This window comes from Macaca nemestrina, chromosome 2 (assembly GCF_043159975.1).
Source record: "Macaca nemestrina isolate mMacNem1 chromosome 2, mMacNem.hap1, whole genome shotgun sequence".
Classification (NCBI taxonomy): domain Eukaryota; kingdom Metazoa; phylum Chordata; class Mammalia; order Primates; family Cercopithecidae; genus Macaca; species Macaca nemestrina.
In genome coordinates this window covers 192405792-192423903 of record NC_092126.1, presented here as the reverse complement: position 1 = coordinate 192423903, position 18112 = coordinate 192405792, and positions in this window count along the sequence as shown.

Here is an 18112-nt window from a genome sequence, read left to right as displayed (position 1 = left end):
AACAACCTTATCAAATCCAATGAACTACATTAAAAGTTTTTTGTTCTGCTTTAATACTAATATTTGATGTTGTTAGGTGCTCTTGCCACTTGGAATACTTCCTTTATTTGATGTTTATGACGTCTCCCTCCCTCTTATTTCTTCCCTCTACTTATTCCTTATTTGTGTTCATTGTTGAATCCTTGCTCTTAATGAGCGGCTAAATACTGGATCTCATCAAAGTTTCATCCTTGATTCCATTTTCTTCACTTCCTTGAATGTTCCTTAGGAGAGTTTACTTGAATAAAGCTGATGACTCCCGCTTCACATCTTCACTGAGCTCCGAACTATTTTCAGTTCTGTGCTGGAGGGCTTCACACAGATGTCTCATATACATATGAAACATAGCATGTCTAGAGCGGAACTCATTTGTATTCCTCTCAAATAATGTGCCTCCTGCAATCTTTATCCTAATTTTCTCTATCTACTAGTCTGCAGTTCTAATTTTGGACCTATCATAACTCAACTGAAATATTCATTTGTTTTTATCTAGTGGATTTGCACACCCAGTTTATCTTCCATACAATTGTCTTCTCAAAAATCACATATTGGCAATGAGCCAAGATCGTGCCACTGCACTCCAGCTTGAGTGACAGAGTGAGACTCTGCCTCAGAAAAAAAAATATATATGTATATCAAATGTTGGTACCACAACATGAATGTACTTAATACTAGTGAATTGTACACTTACACATGATAAATGTTATGTTGTATGTATTTTACCACAATAAAAAAATCAAAGTGGTTCAAATGCTGAGAACATTTAGTGGTCTTTAGTGGTTGCCACTACTACAAGCTCTTCATCATTGCAAAGAAGATATTTCAGATGGGGTTCCAGTTCAATTAAGTCACGACATATGCTTTTCTAAAGCTTACAGATTTAAGAATTTTATTTATATTTGCTGAAAGAGCTCCGTATTTTCTTTTGTTTCTCTCTCTCTCTCTGTTTTTTTTTTTTTTTTTTTTTTTTTTTTTTGAGATGAAATTTCTCTCTTGTTGCCCAGGTTGGAGTGCCATGGCACAATCTCAGCTTACTGCAACCTCCGCCTCCCAGGTTCAAGCAATTCTCCTGCCTCAGCCTCCTGAGTAGCTGGGATTACAGGCATGCGCCACCGCGTCTGGCCAGTTTTTGTATTTTTAGTAGAGACAGCATTTCACCATGTTGGCCACGCTGTTCTCGAGCTCCTGACCTCAGGTGATCCACCTGCCTCAGCCTCCCAAAGTGCTGGGATTACAGGTGTGAGCCACACCCAGCCTTTTTTCTTTTTTTTTTTTTTTTGAGACAGAGTCTCCCTGTGTCATCCAAGCTGGATGAAGTGCAGTGGTGCAATCATAGCTCACTGCAACCTCGATCTCCCAGGCTCAAGTAATCCTCCCACCTCAGCCTCCTGAGTAGCTGGGAGCACAGGCATGCACCACTATACCTAGATAATATTTTTGGAACTTTTAAAAAATTAATTTTAATTTTTGTGGGTACATAGCCAGTTTATATATTTGTGAGGTACATGAGATTTTTTGACTTAGGCACGCGAGGTGTAATAATCACATCATGGGAAACAGGGTACCCATCCCCTCAAGCATTTATCCTTTGTGTTGAACATAATTCATTCATACTCTTTCAGCAATTTTTAAATCTACAATCAAATTATTTTGACTGTCATCATCCTGTTATGCTATCAAATTCTAGGTATTCATAGTAACATCGTGGAGAATGGGGTAGCCATCCCTCAAGCATTTATCCTGTGTGTTCACAAGAGTGTATCCAATTACACTCTTAGTTATTTTTAAATATACAAGGAAGTTATTACTGACTGCAGTCACCCTGTTGTGCTACCAAATAGTTGTAATTTTTGTAAAGACAGGGTTTCACTTTTCCCCAGCCTGGTCTTGAACTCCTGGGCTCCAGCAATCCTCCTGCCTTGGCCTCCCAAAGTCCTGGAACTGGCCAGGCGTGGTGGCTCACGCCTGTAATCCCAGCACTTTGGGAGGTGGAGGCGGGTGGATCATGAGGTCAGGAGTTCAAGACCAGCCTGGCAAAGATGCTGAAACCTCATCTCTACTAAAAATATAAAAAAAATTAGCTGGGTGGTGGCACATGCCTATAATCCCAGCTATTCTGGAGAGAATTTCTTAAACTGGGAAGACGGAGCTTGCAGTGAGCCGAGATCACGCCACTGCACTCCAGCCTGGGCACAGAGTGAGACTCTGTCCCCCCCCCCCCAAAAAAAGTGCTGAAATTACAGGCAGGAGCCACCATGCCCAGCGAAAGAGGTCTTTTAGCCACTTCAATATTATTTAAAATTATTTATTACAAAGCTTTGAATTATTAATTATTTTGTGAATACACATAAAGAAAAATGCAAGCAGACTGTATCATCCTGGGCAGATTACATGACTTTTCTAAGTTTCAATTTCAATTGTTTATGAATTCCTACAATATATTCAGAGTCAGAGTTCCACTCTTTTGAATCTCTTTTTGATTCACTCATCACTGACTACGTTTTCCCAATTACCATTCTCCGTACTTCCATGTGTTTTTGATGCACAGTTATTTCTTATGACCTCATTATTTTTTTCAAGATTTTCATCTGAACCCTGACCCCTGTTCTGCAGGTTTTAATACCTGTCACTTTATTAATCTTACCAGAAGATATCAATAGGTATTTTTCTTTTGACAACAAGGACTTACACCGTTTCTCAATGGTCCTTTGATGGTTGGTTGATTGAAAACTTGGAGATTGCTGTGGTCCACTCCTACTAACAGCAATAACAACCATATAGTTTTGGGTACGTTTATTTTCAAACACAGCTGATGTATATCCACTATCTAACTACAACCAAAAAGTGAAATAATGACAGATGTTAAAAAGGGATTGTGCCTGTTTCATATAATAATAGGCAGTCCATTAGCTCAGTCATTATCCTCCATTTGTGTGTGTACGTGTCCATGTGCACTTGTGTGTGCATGCGAATACAGAATAACATTTTGGGGGAGATATTCTTCAGAAGTGTTTTAAAGTCAAAAATTCAACATAGAAGAAATGTTTGGTGATTGGCAGTTGTGCACAGCTTCACAATGATATCATTGCCTTTCTTCATCTATGTTCATAATATTCAACTTTTTAATGTCTTTAACATTGACAGGATCATTGTGAGACATATTAAAGAGCTCCAAGATTCACTGGCTTATCCTACTTGACTACACTTATGTTTATGGTTTTCCTCAGTTGAATCATATGTTGCTCAAAGTAAAAACGCTACTACTCAATTAGCTGAAAATTTCTGACAAGCTGCTATCAAACACCTCAAAGATAGTCCTGTGCTATAATTGAATTAGTCACACAAACTTCTCATTTGTTTTGATATTTCATCAATCTACTCTGAGATACACAGCAATTTCCCTTACCTTGGGTTGCACTGCCTTTTATATGATAGCCAATCTTTTTACAAACATCTCAGTAATAAATAGGTGACTATCTCATATGTGTGGATCCCATTAAAGCTTTGGTTATTCTTTATAAGAAATTATGGATTTGTGTTCATTTCTTCTCTAATGAATATTTGCTTCATTAATGTCAAATGTATGCCCCACTGCTCTGTTTTCATGCCCTTCCAAGTACACAAGAACATATTGTTTTAATGCCAAATCACAGAGTAATCTTTTTGATGACATTTTTAGCAATCCACATAACTCAACTTAAGTGACAATATGAATAGCTATAATGGAGTTCCCACATGGGCTGGAAATAACAATTCCATCAAGACTTAGCCAGCAGTGATTGTAAGTTGCCCTCAGCTATTAAAACGTTAGAAAAAAAAATGTGCCTTATAAACAACAAAATACTGTTGATTCCTAGAATATTCAGAACAATGACTATTCTAAAAATTCTTTTCTTTTTCCTCAACTGACAATTTCACCCATTTACTTCTTTCTCACTCGATGACTTCCCTTTCTACGTTACATAGAGAACAGAGGTGTCACAAGTAAGCTGCTTATGTACTCACATCTCATCCAGTCTTTGTTCCTTTGCTTACATCTCAACGGCAAAGTTATTCTTTTTCCTTTCCAGGGATAAACTCTTTCTTTTGATCTTGGACTGGCAAATCTGTGGACATAGATAACAGCCCAGGTGACTGATGTAGGTAGTTTCCAGATCAGTTTAATAAATAATGGTGCTACTATCTTTCCACTGAGAGCTTTCATCTTGTTATAAGTATACACAGGCGGCAACATAAGTTTTCTGTTCCTTCTGTTCCCTTCCTTTAAGGTAATCAATATTGGTAGAGAATTGTTTGTCTTTTTGATGTTACACTCAAAAGAATACAGATGTTTTAAACTATTCTAAACTGAGGACACGATGAAACTTTAAAACAAGAGAATTAGTGGCCTTGACTGCAAAATACTCTATTGACTTTGATCCTTTGAGGATGAGAAGAATGAGAAGAAAGATGAAAGAGAGAAAAATCTGTGAATGATGAAAGATAAAGGTACTTCTGGGCACTCATCAAAGGCTGGTAGAGTATGAACTAAAGGGAGCCGTGAATAAAACCTAATACAGTTTCTTACCTTTCTCCATAAGCTATGTGTGTTTCAATCTACTAATTAAAAGAGAGTTGCTGGAGCCATACACACAGCCAGATATCATAAGGCACAATGGTGAGGTTATATTTCATTTCAAGTGTCTTGGAAATTACCTATTTCCTTTCATTTTACTCTGAAACTTTTGAAGTGTATTCTGTCCTTGATACCTCCACTTCCTTTGCCACCATCAGTTGGTCTTTAACTCAATGCATTTTGACTTTCTGCCCTTATATTAATGAAGCTGCATTTCTGAAGGTCATCAGTTATAATCACAAAATAAAATGTCTTTTTCTCCATTTCATATTTTTTATACACTCTGTATAACATTTAACAGTTTTGACTACTCATCCCTGAAATTCTGTTTCCTTCTGACTTTCCTAACACTAAATCAGGGTGGTTTAACTTACTTATTGGTGTTGTTTATTTTTCTTGTAATAAGCTCAAATTTTACAAAAGGAAGAAACTCAGAGAGGTTGTTAAAAGAAGGTGGTATATTGAAAGAAAATTCCTACCAGAAAGTCATACAAAGAAATAAATTTGGAGACATATAGTTCTCCAACTCTCTATTTCCAAACTGATTTTCTTTAAGGCATGGTAAAGGGGTTAAGACAAAAAGGCATTTATCAGTTAATACAGAGTAAGAAATATTCTCTCAAGCATAAAGACAAGAAAGTGAGCATGTTATCTTTCTCCTGTATGCAAAAAGACATTTAGTAACATACTTTTAGAAACCACGAACAGAGGTGATTTCTTGATTCCCAATAATTTCTTCCACAACTGGATCTAGCCCATTATTTAGTGGCTACATCTGTACTCAGTGCTCTGTATTCTGAGTGTGCCTGAATCACAGGGGTAGACATTTGACCCAAATTAAGAATACAGATTTGCTAACCTTGGAATTGGACATTTACAAGGAAGTGACACAAAGATTTGCTGGGCATTTTATCTGGGTCCTGCTAATACATGTCAGTATCTAGAGAAAAAGAGGAGTTCCTCAAAGTGCTTACAGTCGCCCTAGTCTCTCCTCTTCAGATACACAGTGCAGTGCTCAATCTTTTAATTAAAGGTGTAATTCAATAATAAATACTGCATAAACTTACAGAGATAATCTAGCATCACCTGGTCCCTCATGTATCAGATACCGAAACACTCCATAGGGGCAGAATGTGTTTTTCTCCTTTGTGGTTCCTCATAGGTTTTGGAATTGGATAAAGTTAAATCATATGAAAATTTTGGTAATTAAATAGTGTTAGAAAATGTTTCTCTTTTCAGGTTAAATACTTCATAGAGTTTCATTATAAAGTTCAATCTGTTTTTTTTTGTATCTCTTAACCATTTGCTTTCCTTACTGTCTTGGCTCAGAGAATGCTTGCATGTTCAGAGTTACTTTTTATTTTCCATCCTTTACAACACACCTGTGAGTTAACAAAATATGATTATTCATACTGTACAGATGGTGGGACTAAGGTATAATGTCATCTAAAAGCTTAATAGCAGAGTTGAAACCAGAATTTATGATTCCCCAAACCTCACATAGAGCAGTATTTTCTGTGATATCCCTGCCCTCTCTTTAATGTTCATGAACAAAAGGCTGCATATAATTTCAATTTCAAATCAAAATGCCAACTACATTTTCAGAATGGGTTTGGTCTTTCACTTCAGTACACTATAGTGTACTAAAATAAAGATAATGTTATCAATTATCTTATCTGATCAGTTTACCAAAGATTATACCTTGTAAAGGTATTTTGGTTTTTCAAGCTTTGTCACAAATGTAATGCCAATTCCTTTTTTATCATCTTAGTTTATTTTAAAATTTGTTATTTGCCTCCATCAAAGAGTATGTCACAAACATCATTCTTGGTTGATTTTAGAAAGTACTATCTTCTGTATTATGCTTAGGTTTAATTCCTTTCTTGTTTGATTTCTTGTTTGGGGCAGGTTTATTAAAAGCAAGCAGTGATTTCTGGTGGAAGTAACATGTTGAAAACAGCATGTGCTATAAAGTACAGTGCTCAATCTTTTAATTAAGGTATAATTCAATAATAAATACTGCATAAACTTACAGTGAGAATCCAGTATTAGCTGCCCCCTCACTTAACAGATACTGAAACACTCTCGAGGGGCAGTATGTGGTTTTCTCCTTTGTTGTTCCTCTTAGGTTTTCAAATGTGCATAAAGTTAAATTACATGAAAATTTTGGTAATTAAATATTGTTAGAAAATGTTTCTGTTTTCAGGTTAAATGCTCAACCCTACACGCCAGGTTTGGAAACCTGTCAGCTTGATCATTCAGAGTAAATCACATCTTATGCCAAGAAACATGAAAATTCAAATTAAACATATTTGACTTCAGATAAAGAAAGGACAGAAAAATAATTTGGACTGATATACTTTTGTTCTTATTTATAAAACAGCTATATATCAATATTAATAAAAAGTTATTTTTCCAAAAACGTAAGTACAGGAAGAACAGGTATTGGCCTGAGTATGTATTTTACCAATTTCTTTTCTTCTAGGGCTAGTTTTGTATAACTCAGTTAACTGAACACATAGGATAATATCACAATTAATTTACTATAATGCAGAGCAAAATAAATCTTTGCAACATTTATCACTTAAAATTAAGATTTCTTAAGGGATTTTCAAAGTTTAGTTTGCCATCCGTGTTGTTCTGACTTTCTTTCTGACAGTTAATGAAGCACAGGGGCTAATCTAATTCATGTGATTCCCATCTGTCATCTCTGCAGCAGAGATGAAACCCAAAATGAAATTCCATCCTTCATTCAATTCCTGTACCTTGATATTAGTCAGGTAATCAAGCACAACTCCCAGACTCCTGTGTTTTCAGATGAGGAAACTAAGGTCAAGTGACTTGCCCTGTGTCACACAGCAAGACATCATAAGACCAGGGAACAGATCCAGTAGGCTGGGACTTTCTCAGATGCTTCCAAGACCGCTGAACCATACTACCTTCCAGGTAATTGCCTTTTGTAATATCAAGTGGGTCACATCTTTTTTTCTTTGTAAGCAGAAACCATTTCTTTTTCTTTCTTCTTTTTCTTGTTTTAAACAGGCATGTAGAAATGCTGTTCTCTGTTTAGCGTTTCTGGTAATTATCTTCAAGAAAATCAGAATACAAATTTAAAGTACTCATTAACATGCTGATTAGGAATTTCTCTCAAAGACTCAAAAGGCTGGAAGAGACCCCCAGAGATCATCTGATCCAGCCCCTGACTTCAGGCATGTTTCACCTAAACAGTTTCAGGCAGATGGAAAACTGTATTTATGACCCCCAAGGAGAAAGTCCCCGGCCTCCCTTGATAACACAACCTTGGGCTTAGATCTGCTCTTCTACATAATGGGTTATGTGCAAAATATAGAAAAAGAACCTGCCCTCCCTTGTAATGTTAGATATTACTAATATGACTAAGATTATCTGTATGTGTTTGCATTCATATAACTTCTCATCTGACCAATATTTCTGATTCTATTTTGGAAAAGTCTTCCTAGTCACTAGGCATTCTTTTGCATAAAACCTGTTCTGATTTGTTTTTCAATTTAAAATTATATCCTCAAAGACTGTGAATGTCTATACAATTTTAACTGAGCTCAAACGTCTGTCTTTTTATTTTTATGCTTTTCTGCTTCTGCAATGAAGAATGTACCCCACAGAAATACTAGTACTTTCTCCCTATCCCTACCCCTTCACCCTAACCAGGATAACTTCAGACTGGGTTTGAGAGAACTGTGAGAACTAAAAGCTAATTTTCCTGGCTTAGAAATTGTACGATGACATGTGCACATCATGACTTGTCCGTGGGAATTGCCTTCCTCACTTTAAATGTAATCTTCATGATCCCAATCCCATTTCTGCTTATGTTTTATCAGAGACTGATCTCATCTTAGCCCAATTTTGCTTCAGTCCTAAAATAATTTTCTGTTTACATTAAAATCATAGTATCTTTATATAAATATTAATGAGTTTGTTTCTAAATCTCCACATTAAATGACAGAAAACATTTACGAGGGGGAAAAAGAAAGTTCTTAGTCCAAATGTATCGAACAGAATGAGAAGTTTTCCCAAGAGGCTGGCCTCTGATGTTTGCACATTCAGCCTGAGTAACCTACATCAATTATACCCTGGGCACTGAAGGTGGTAGAAACATCTTGTCATTTCTTCATATGCCAAAATGTCTGAATGTATCAACAATTTGTACAGATTGCTGAGAGTTTTCCTTCTATATCTTCTCTCCTCTTCTTTATTTTCTGCTGCTTTATTAAGACAGATCTACAGTACAGGACAAGCATTGGGTTGAAAGCTGGATCACGTGAATTCCTAGTTGTAGACCTTCTGCTGAAAAACAGGTATGCAATTCTGTGAGGTGTGGCAATTCTTTGTTATGTGTTCTGATACACCTATTTGTAAAATGAAGTCCTTATAATAAATGACCTCTAAGGTCCCTTTAACCTCTAAAATTTTAGCATACGTAAATGAACACATGAATAAATGAATGACAATATACAATTATTGAAAATGTTGATCTAGTTCTGCCTAGTTTGTCTTTTTACAATAAAAGTTGAATGGTATTTCTCAAATATGCATTTTTAAAATGTATTTTTAAAGTTATTTGTATGGGTATTTCGACTAAATTATTGAGTGTCTTAATTACATCTTTTTTTTTTTTTTTTTTTGAGACAGAGTCTATCACACAGGCTGGAGTGCAATGACATGGTCTCGGCTCAATGAAACCTCCACCTCCTGGGTTCAGGCAATTCTCTTGCCTCAGACTCCTGAGTAACTAGGGGACTACAGGCATGCTCCACCATGCGGGGATAATTTTTGTGTTTTTAGCAGAGATGGGGTTTCACCATGTTGGCCAGGCTGGTCTTCAACTCCTGACCTCACGTGATCTGCCTGCCTCAACCTCCCAAAGTGCTGGGATTACAGGTGTGAGCCTCTGTGCCCAGCCCAAATGTATTTTAATCATAAATTTAACATAGATTGGATTTTTTTTTTTTTTTTTTACTTAATATAACAAATATGTGACTGGGTGCAGTGGCTCACCCCTGTAATCCCAGCACTTTGGGAGGCCGAGGTGGGTGGATCACCGGAGGTCAGGAGATCGAGTACATCCTGGCCAACGTGGTGAAACCCCATCTCTATTAAAAAAAAAAAAAAAAAAATTAGCCGGGCATGGTGGTGCGCACTTGTAGTCCCAGCTACTATGGAGACTGAGGCAGGAGAATCACTTAAACCTGGGAGGAAGAGGTTGTGGTTAGCCAAGATCACACCACTGCACTCCAGCCGGGGCAACAGAGTAAGACTCCGTCTCAAACAACAACAACAACAACAAAATATGTATTGGGTCCTTAGGTGCCAGACATGTGGAGGATAAAATAAAAAGGCAGTCCGTTATTGAAACCATTTAAAATGTGCTGATGGTTAATGCCATGAATGCAGCTTTAGCCCCAGATTAAATGTCAATTAAGCAAAATTTCTAGGCTGGATACAGTGGCTCATACCTGTGATCTCAACACTTTGGGAGGCTGCAGTGAGGGGACTGCTTGAGACCAGGAGTTTGAGAACAGCCTGGGCAACATAGTGAGACCCTGTCTCTTAAAAAACAAACAAACAAACAAAAATAAGAAAAAAAAACAAATTTAGCTGAGCTTAGTTGTGCACACCTGTAGTAGCAGCTACTTGGGAGACTGAGGAGGGAGGACTGCTTGAGCCTGGGAGTTGGAGGTTGCAGTGAATTATGATTGCTGCACACAGGAGGAAACACCATCTCTAAAAACCCCCAAAATGATAATACTAATAAACAAATAAAACTTTTGTTAAATACTAAAGTGGTTCATGCATCCATAAAGCAGGCCTTGGAATAAAGCATTAAACCAAGTCTGTTCCAATGAACAATGTCATGTCAGGATTTGTACAATTCATCTTTCCTAGAAATATTCTAGGGTTGATGTGAGAAAACATCAGGAGTACTTCTGCCATGTGAAGGCCAATTAGGTCAATATTTTGAACATGTCTAACCATAATGCACAATAGAGGTAAAGGACAGCATATTTGTGTCAGGAATGTCAACAGTGCCCTTAATAAACATATGGAAGATGTCAGGTACCATTGGGAAAGCAATCTACAACTCGAATAGCCCAAAGAATATCACGTAGGGCCAATGAATATATACTTTATTTAAAAACTTAGTCTCATCTATGGTAGGCAGAATGTTGTCCCTCGAATATGTTCACATTCTAATCCCTGGAACCTGTAACTATATCATGGTACATGGCAAGGGGGAATAAGATTACTGATGGAGTCAAAGTTGCTAATCAGTTGACTTTAAAATAAGGAAAATATCAGATAATATTTGAGTGGGTCCAATGTAATCCAAGAGTCCTTAAATGTGGAAGATGGAAGGGCAAGAGAGTCAGAGTCAGAGAGAGATCTGAAGATGACAGGCTGCTGCCGTTGAAGATAAGAAAGGGGCAAGTAGGTAAAGAATGCCGTCAGTTTCTGGTTGACGTAAAAGGCAGGAAACAGATTCTTCCCAGAACTTTCAGAGGGAGTGCAGCCCTGATGAAACATTGATTTTAGGTCAATGAGACCCATTTCATACTTCTGGCCTTCGTAACTATAAAATGATACATTTGGGATTTTTAAGCACTAAATTTGTAAAAATCTAGTAGAGCAGCAATAGGAAACTAATACAGCATCCTTCTGTCCCCAACTGAGGGACAACATCCAAGAGAGTTGGGAGAAACATGTCTGAACAATCTCTCTTATAAATCAATATCCTGTTCCACCTGAAGTCAAAATTGTTCTTAAGACTCTCCATACCTCCAAATGAAGTAGATGTTGACGTAATAACTGTTGTAATCCATAAAGTCTGTTTCTACATGATAATTCAACTTGTTATTCTGAAGTACAAAGTTAATCCTCTTAATACAAGGTACTTTGCCTGTGTGATTAATTGTCACTGTATTAGTCAATTTTCATGCTGCTGATGAAGACATACCTGAGACTGGGAAGAAAAAGAGGTTTAATGGACTTACAGTTCCACACGGCTGGGAGGCCTCACAATCATGGTGGAAGGCAAGGAGGAGCAAGTCACATCTTACATGAATGGCTGCAGGCAAAGAGAGAGAGCTTATGCAGGGAAACCCCCCTTTTTAAAACCATCAGATCTTGTGAGACTTATTCACTATCAGAAGAGCATGGGAAAGACTAACCGCCATGATTCAATTACCTCCCACCAGCTCCCTCCCACAACACATGGGAATTATGGGAGCTGCAATTCAAGATGAGATTTGGGTGAGGACACAGCCAAAGCATATCAGTCACCATCCAAAATATATTCTCCTTATTTTGGTAAAGACCCTGTCTTAATACTTACTTATAACTCTTTATGCAATGTATAGAATAGGTCATCACTAAATATGATTATTGACTGCATTATCCCAAGGAACTCTTAAAAGTTAGTCTCAGGTAAAGAGCCATCCCACCACAAGTATAAATACATATTATTGACAAAATTCCAACAGACTGAATGTGTAGGTCTTTGTTTATGAATAATTACCTAAAAATTTTATAATATAAAAGTAATATTCAAATTCTAACTTTTTATTGCCTTCTTTTAAAATGGTGGTTAGTAGCCAAAATTGTAATTCTCACAAATAAATTAGAAACTGCAAGTAATGATAAGCAATTTTTGTATTAAACTATTGAAAATATGATACAATATTCTTCCAGAGTCTGAACAGTATATACATTCTCATATTACTTATCATTATTGTGTCTATCAATAAATTCATGGTTATACACTTTAGATATTATTATATTTCCAGATATAAAAATATCTAAAATTATTTTTAAAATCATTTCAGTTTTTCATCTGATCTTAGGCATGTTTGAGCTTCTGAACCACTTCTTGTATGTAGGAGAAACAAATTTAAGTGAAGGCACCTTTTTAACGGGGATATATTTTTGAATATAATACATGAACTATAGCCCGATTATTGACAATATTTCTAAACAAAATTTGCACTCAGAAATTCAATCACTTATGTAATTTTGTTAGTGACCCCAAGTTGTATAGTTATCTATGGTATCTTGATGTAGCTCCCATAACTTTATTGGACTTTTAACTGCTTTGGAACAGATCCATATATAGTTCATTCGTAGATTCCTCAGAGTGACTAACTAGCACTATGCATTTCATATAGCAGGTGCTCTATAAGGATTTGTTAGATGACTAAATTTAAAAAAATGCATAGAAGACCACATAAATGTAGCTTGAAATGGTGATTATAAAAAGGCCACCTTATTTGTATAGAAAACGCAATGCCATTGTTTTAGTAAATTATTCATACTTAGTAATAAACATCCAGCCAGCGCCTCTCTTAATTCCTATTCATTTAAAATATAAAGTGGGATAGCTATTACAGTTTTATTTCATTTTATTGAAGAACCAAATCCATTATTCTCATACTTAAGTTCATTTCTATTTTCTATGGGAGTAGCTCTGCACTTTAGAGTCCTTATTGAATTGAAGAGCAAATATATACATATGCTCTGTTGTGCCAGGGGGCACAAATTCTGTTTTGATTTAGTCATGTGCAACTCCTATTAACACTGAGGAATTCAGGGCAAAGTTTAGTTTATTTTTCAAGAAGGATCATGTTGTTACATATTCCAAATAACACATGAAGTCTTTTTAGACTATAAAACCAATGATGTGCAGCCATACACATTTAGGGTACTCATTTAGCTTTCCATTGACTAAGTCTCTCAATAGTCTCACTCATTCTTTATGGCATGTAGTTTTAAAAGCAAGATTTGACAAAGAGGGAAATGCACTGAATTCCTGGAGCTATTAAAGTATAAATGCAAAAATTATGAAAAAAATTCCAAATTTTAAGGTTTACATATTGAAACATGAAAATAATGTTCCATGCATTATTTGGTATGAAATATACAAAAATTATACATGTGTTTAGGGTAACTTTATTTAATTGTTATCTTAGTCAGCTAGAATAAGTGCTGCCTATTTGCTCTGAATTTGGATTAGTTGAGAGAAGGGAATGAAAACAGGAAGGGAAGATATAACAGAATTTCCTTCTAGTTAACCCTCTCCTGAAACCTGACCTTGTATTGCTCTGTGAGTAAGTGTGGAAAGTAACAACCTTAGACAGGTCAACACTCTTCACTGTCCTTCTCCCTGAGCACATACAACCTACCTAGCTACCATCTCAAGAAAACTGACAAACAGCTTACATTGCTGGTTACAGGGTCTGAACACTCAAGGAGTCTGTCCTCACATATTCTGGCTCAACACCTTACTAACTAGGTAACTTGGGGAAGCCATTTTTTTTCTGTATTGATTGCTTACCTCTTATTATGGGCTGAATGTTTGTGTCCCCCCCAAAATTTAAATGTTGAAACATAATTCATATTGTGCTAGTACTAAGAGGTGGAGCTTTTGGAGGTGTTTAGAAAATGAGGGCTCTACTCTTATTAATAGAAATACTGCCCTTACAAAAGAGGTATGAGGAAGCTTATTGATATGGTTTGGCTGTGTCCCCAACCAAATCTCATCTTGAATTGTAGTTTCCATAATTCCCACGTTGTGGGAGGGAGCTGGTGGGACGTAATTGAATAATAGGGGTGAGTCTTTCCCCTGCTGTTCTCATGATAGTGAGTAAGTCACACAAGATCTGAAGGTTTAATAAAGGGAATTCCCCTGCCCACACCCTCTTGCATGCCACCATGTAAGACGTGACTTTGCTCCTCCTCGCTTTTGGTCATGATAGTGAGGCCTCCCCAGCCATGTGGAACTGTGAGTCCTCTTCCTTTATAAATTACCCAGTCTCAGTTATGTCTTTATTAGCAGCATGAAAATGAACTAATACACTTATTCATTTCTCTATCCATGTCAGGACACTCAGAAGGTGGTATCTATGAAAAATGGTCCCTCACCAGACGTGGGACCTGCTGGAACCTTTATTTTGGACTTCCCAACCTCCAGAACTGTGAACAATAAATTGGTTTATAAATTACCCAGTCTAAGGTACTTTGTTATAACAGCCTGAATAGATGAAGTCACTTATAAGAAATGAGATATTTTTAGACTTAAAAAATGATGATTCTCTTTGTCCTAAGCTTCTACATATCTCTAAAAATTTTTTCAATGTTATATAAGTTAATGTTTTATTCTTAATTTTGCTTATGATAGTCATATAGCATTATGATAGTCACTGTAGCATTATTAAATATAAAGCAGAATACAATGTAGTTAGTGAAATAGCAAAACAGCTTAAAGTATGCTCAAATTTGAATCTATGTGAAACATGAAACAAGTGAGTTGATGTTTCCACTAAATCCTTACGTACGTACAGAATTATTTATTGACTTTGATTTGGGTTCTCTAGATCTCTAGTGTTCATGGAGATAGATCATGATAGCTGCTTTTCATATATATACTTGAAGTTAAATGTGTCAAATCAACAAAAATGTACCAAATGTGTGTGTGTGTATATATATGTCATTTGGTGTTAAAACATTGAAACATAGATAATATGGAAATCCTATTGCATATTAAGTTTCTATTAAATATATTTATATTCTAGTAGGAAGGTTATTAAAGGCCCTGACAAGATATTCTCTCTGAACCCAAGGAGTTTAAGACTGAAGCTGAGGAGAAAAGACAAACAGAAACAAATCTGCACTGAACTCTTCCAATACCAATTTTAGACCATATTTCTATAACAACAACCATATTTCTATAACTATATTTCTTTTTTTTTTTTTTTTTTTTTTGAGACAGAGTCTCGCTCTGTCGCCCAGGCTGGAGTGAAGTGGCCGGATCTCAGCTCACTGCAAGCTCTGCCTCCCCAGTTCCCGCCATTCTCCTGCCTCAGTCTCCCGAGTAGCTGGGACTACAGGTTCCACCACCGTGCCCGGCTAGTTACCATAGTTCTATAACAAGTCAATGCCTATAAAAATAATAGATTTAAGAACAAGAAAACCATTATCTTATTATTTATTTGTTTATTTTACTTTAAGTTCTGGGATACATGTTCAGACGTGCAGGTTTGTTATATAGGTCTTCACGTGCCATGGTGGTTTGCTGCACCTATCAACCCGTCATCTAGGTTTTAAGCCCCACATGCATTAGGTATTTGTCCTAATGCTCTCCCTCCCCTTGCCCCCCACCCCCTGACAGGCCCTGGCATGTGATGTTCCCCTCCCTGTGTCCATGTGTTCTCACTGCTCAACTCCCACTTATGAGTGAGAATATGCGGTGTTTGGTTTTCTGTTCCTGTGTTAGTTTGCTGAGAATAAAACCATTTTTTTTATTAAGGAGAAAGAAATGGGCTAATCTGGGGAGGTGGTGGCTGATAGGGTGAAGGTAACCAAGATCCACAACAGAAAGCCTAAATCTTCAATTGGTGTTTTCTCTACTACAGAGGAGAGAATTTCAAAGTGAAGAGATTACTTGAGAAAGCATAAAAAGGTAAGAGAGCTGGGAACAATAGTACAGACAGCTAATACCTTCTGAATGATTATTATGTGCTATGGTGTGAATGTACCCTCCCAAAATTCATATGTTGAAACTTAATCACCAATGTGATAGTTTTTAGAGGTGGGATATTTAGGATGTGATTAAATCATGAGGGTGGAGCCCTCACAAATGGGATTAGCTCCCTTATAAAACAGGTGTGAGGCAGCTGTCTACTGCCCTTTGACTCTTCTGTCCTTTCTGCCACGTGAGGATACAGCATCTCTTTCTTCTTGAGGATGCAACAGCAAGGCACCGTCACAGAAGCAGAAAGCAGCTCTCACCAGAAACAAAACCTCTGGGTTCCTTGATCTTGGACTCCCCAGCCTCCACAACTGTGAAAAATACGTTTCTACTGCTTATAAATTAGCCGGTCTGTGGTATTTTGTTGTAGTTGCACAGAGGGGCTAAGACATTATGTGTCAAGCACTACTTTGAGTGTTTAATACATTAACTCATTTAATCCTTGCAATAGCTATTAGGTTGGTACAAAAGTAACTGTGGTTTTTGCCAATTACTTTTGCACCAACCTAATATATGAAAGGTGGACTAATGTTATCTCTATCACATATGTGATGAAAGCAACACAGAGAGCTTCAGTGAATTGCCCCAGGTCTTAAAACTGGAAAGTCACAGAATTGGTTACAGACCTGGGCAGTCTGTGTTCAGAATCAACACTCTCCAATGTGATGCTGTCTTTCTTCAAAAGCTGAACAAGGAGAAGAATGCACCCATTCCAATTATAACCCGAGGTACCCAGACACGAAAAAACGGCAAATATTTCAGTTTCAGAGGAGGAAACTATGTTATGAAATACTCCAGAAAACAACATATATTTGAGTGTATCATGCCCTTTAAATAAGGAGCTATATAATAATACAAAATGTGTACAGGTGAAATGTGGCCACCAACTAATCAGAATGGACTCTAGCTAGACAGGTGCAATCAGCTGAATATCAGTCTTCTTCAAACTATGGGAGAACAAGCCATTAGAGCACCGAGTTTAAATAGTAAATATTTCTATTTTGTCTTTATTGTAATGAACAAGCCCTATCTTTAGCTCCTGCTGTGCACTTTTGGAGGGTCTTCCATATGGTTGCTGCTAAGTATTTTGGCATTTTCCCAACTGTTACAATTGGGTCAGTGGGGGGGATTGTATAGGAGTAATAAAACAGGGTGACTACAGCAGGGAGGGGTACGATTACTACACACATAACAGCTTATTGCCTCTCATGCGTTCAAGCACAGCTCTATGCCATTCATTACAACAGACAGCCAGGGCAAACTGCCATAGAGCTCACTCCGGAAAAGGCCAGGTCTTGAGTGCAGAGACTAAATCTTCTCACTTACATGTCTTCCTAATGTTTCCTTACTTCATCTTCCCATATCAAGAATAACTTGAGGAGAAGCAAAACAATTATGTCTTGCATATTACTACGTCATTCTTAAGAAAGTTTTCTTGAACAGACTCTCAGCTAACTTTTAGCAGCAGCAGCAGCATTATCAGTGGCTATGAGGGCTTGGCTATCTCAGGAGGGGAAAAATGGGAAAGGCCGGCTTGATTATCATAAATATTCAATAAGCCTTGAGACATGATTGATAAATCCAGAAGTGGCTAATAATAGTGTCAATATTCTTCCATATCAGAGATCATATTTATGAAAAAAATGCTACTATTATTTTTATCCTGTGGAAGGCAGTGTTGCTTTAAACAGTAGAGAGCGTATACAGGTACACACGCATACATTGTATTTTCCATTTTATACATGCAAGGATTCTTTAAATAATTCATTACACTTTTTCTTTAACATATGTAGTTTTTCACATAAAGCCCAAGTAAAGGGCTGTGAGGACTTCTAATAGGATCACCATATAGCCATGACACTTTCTGATTCATGATTTACAAGAAATCAAGAAATAGAGTT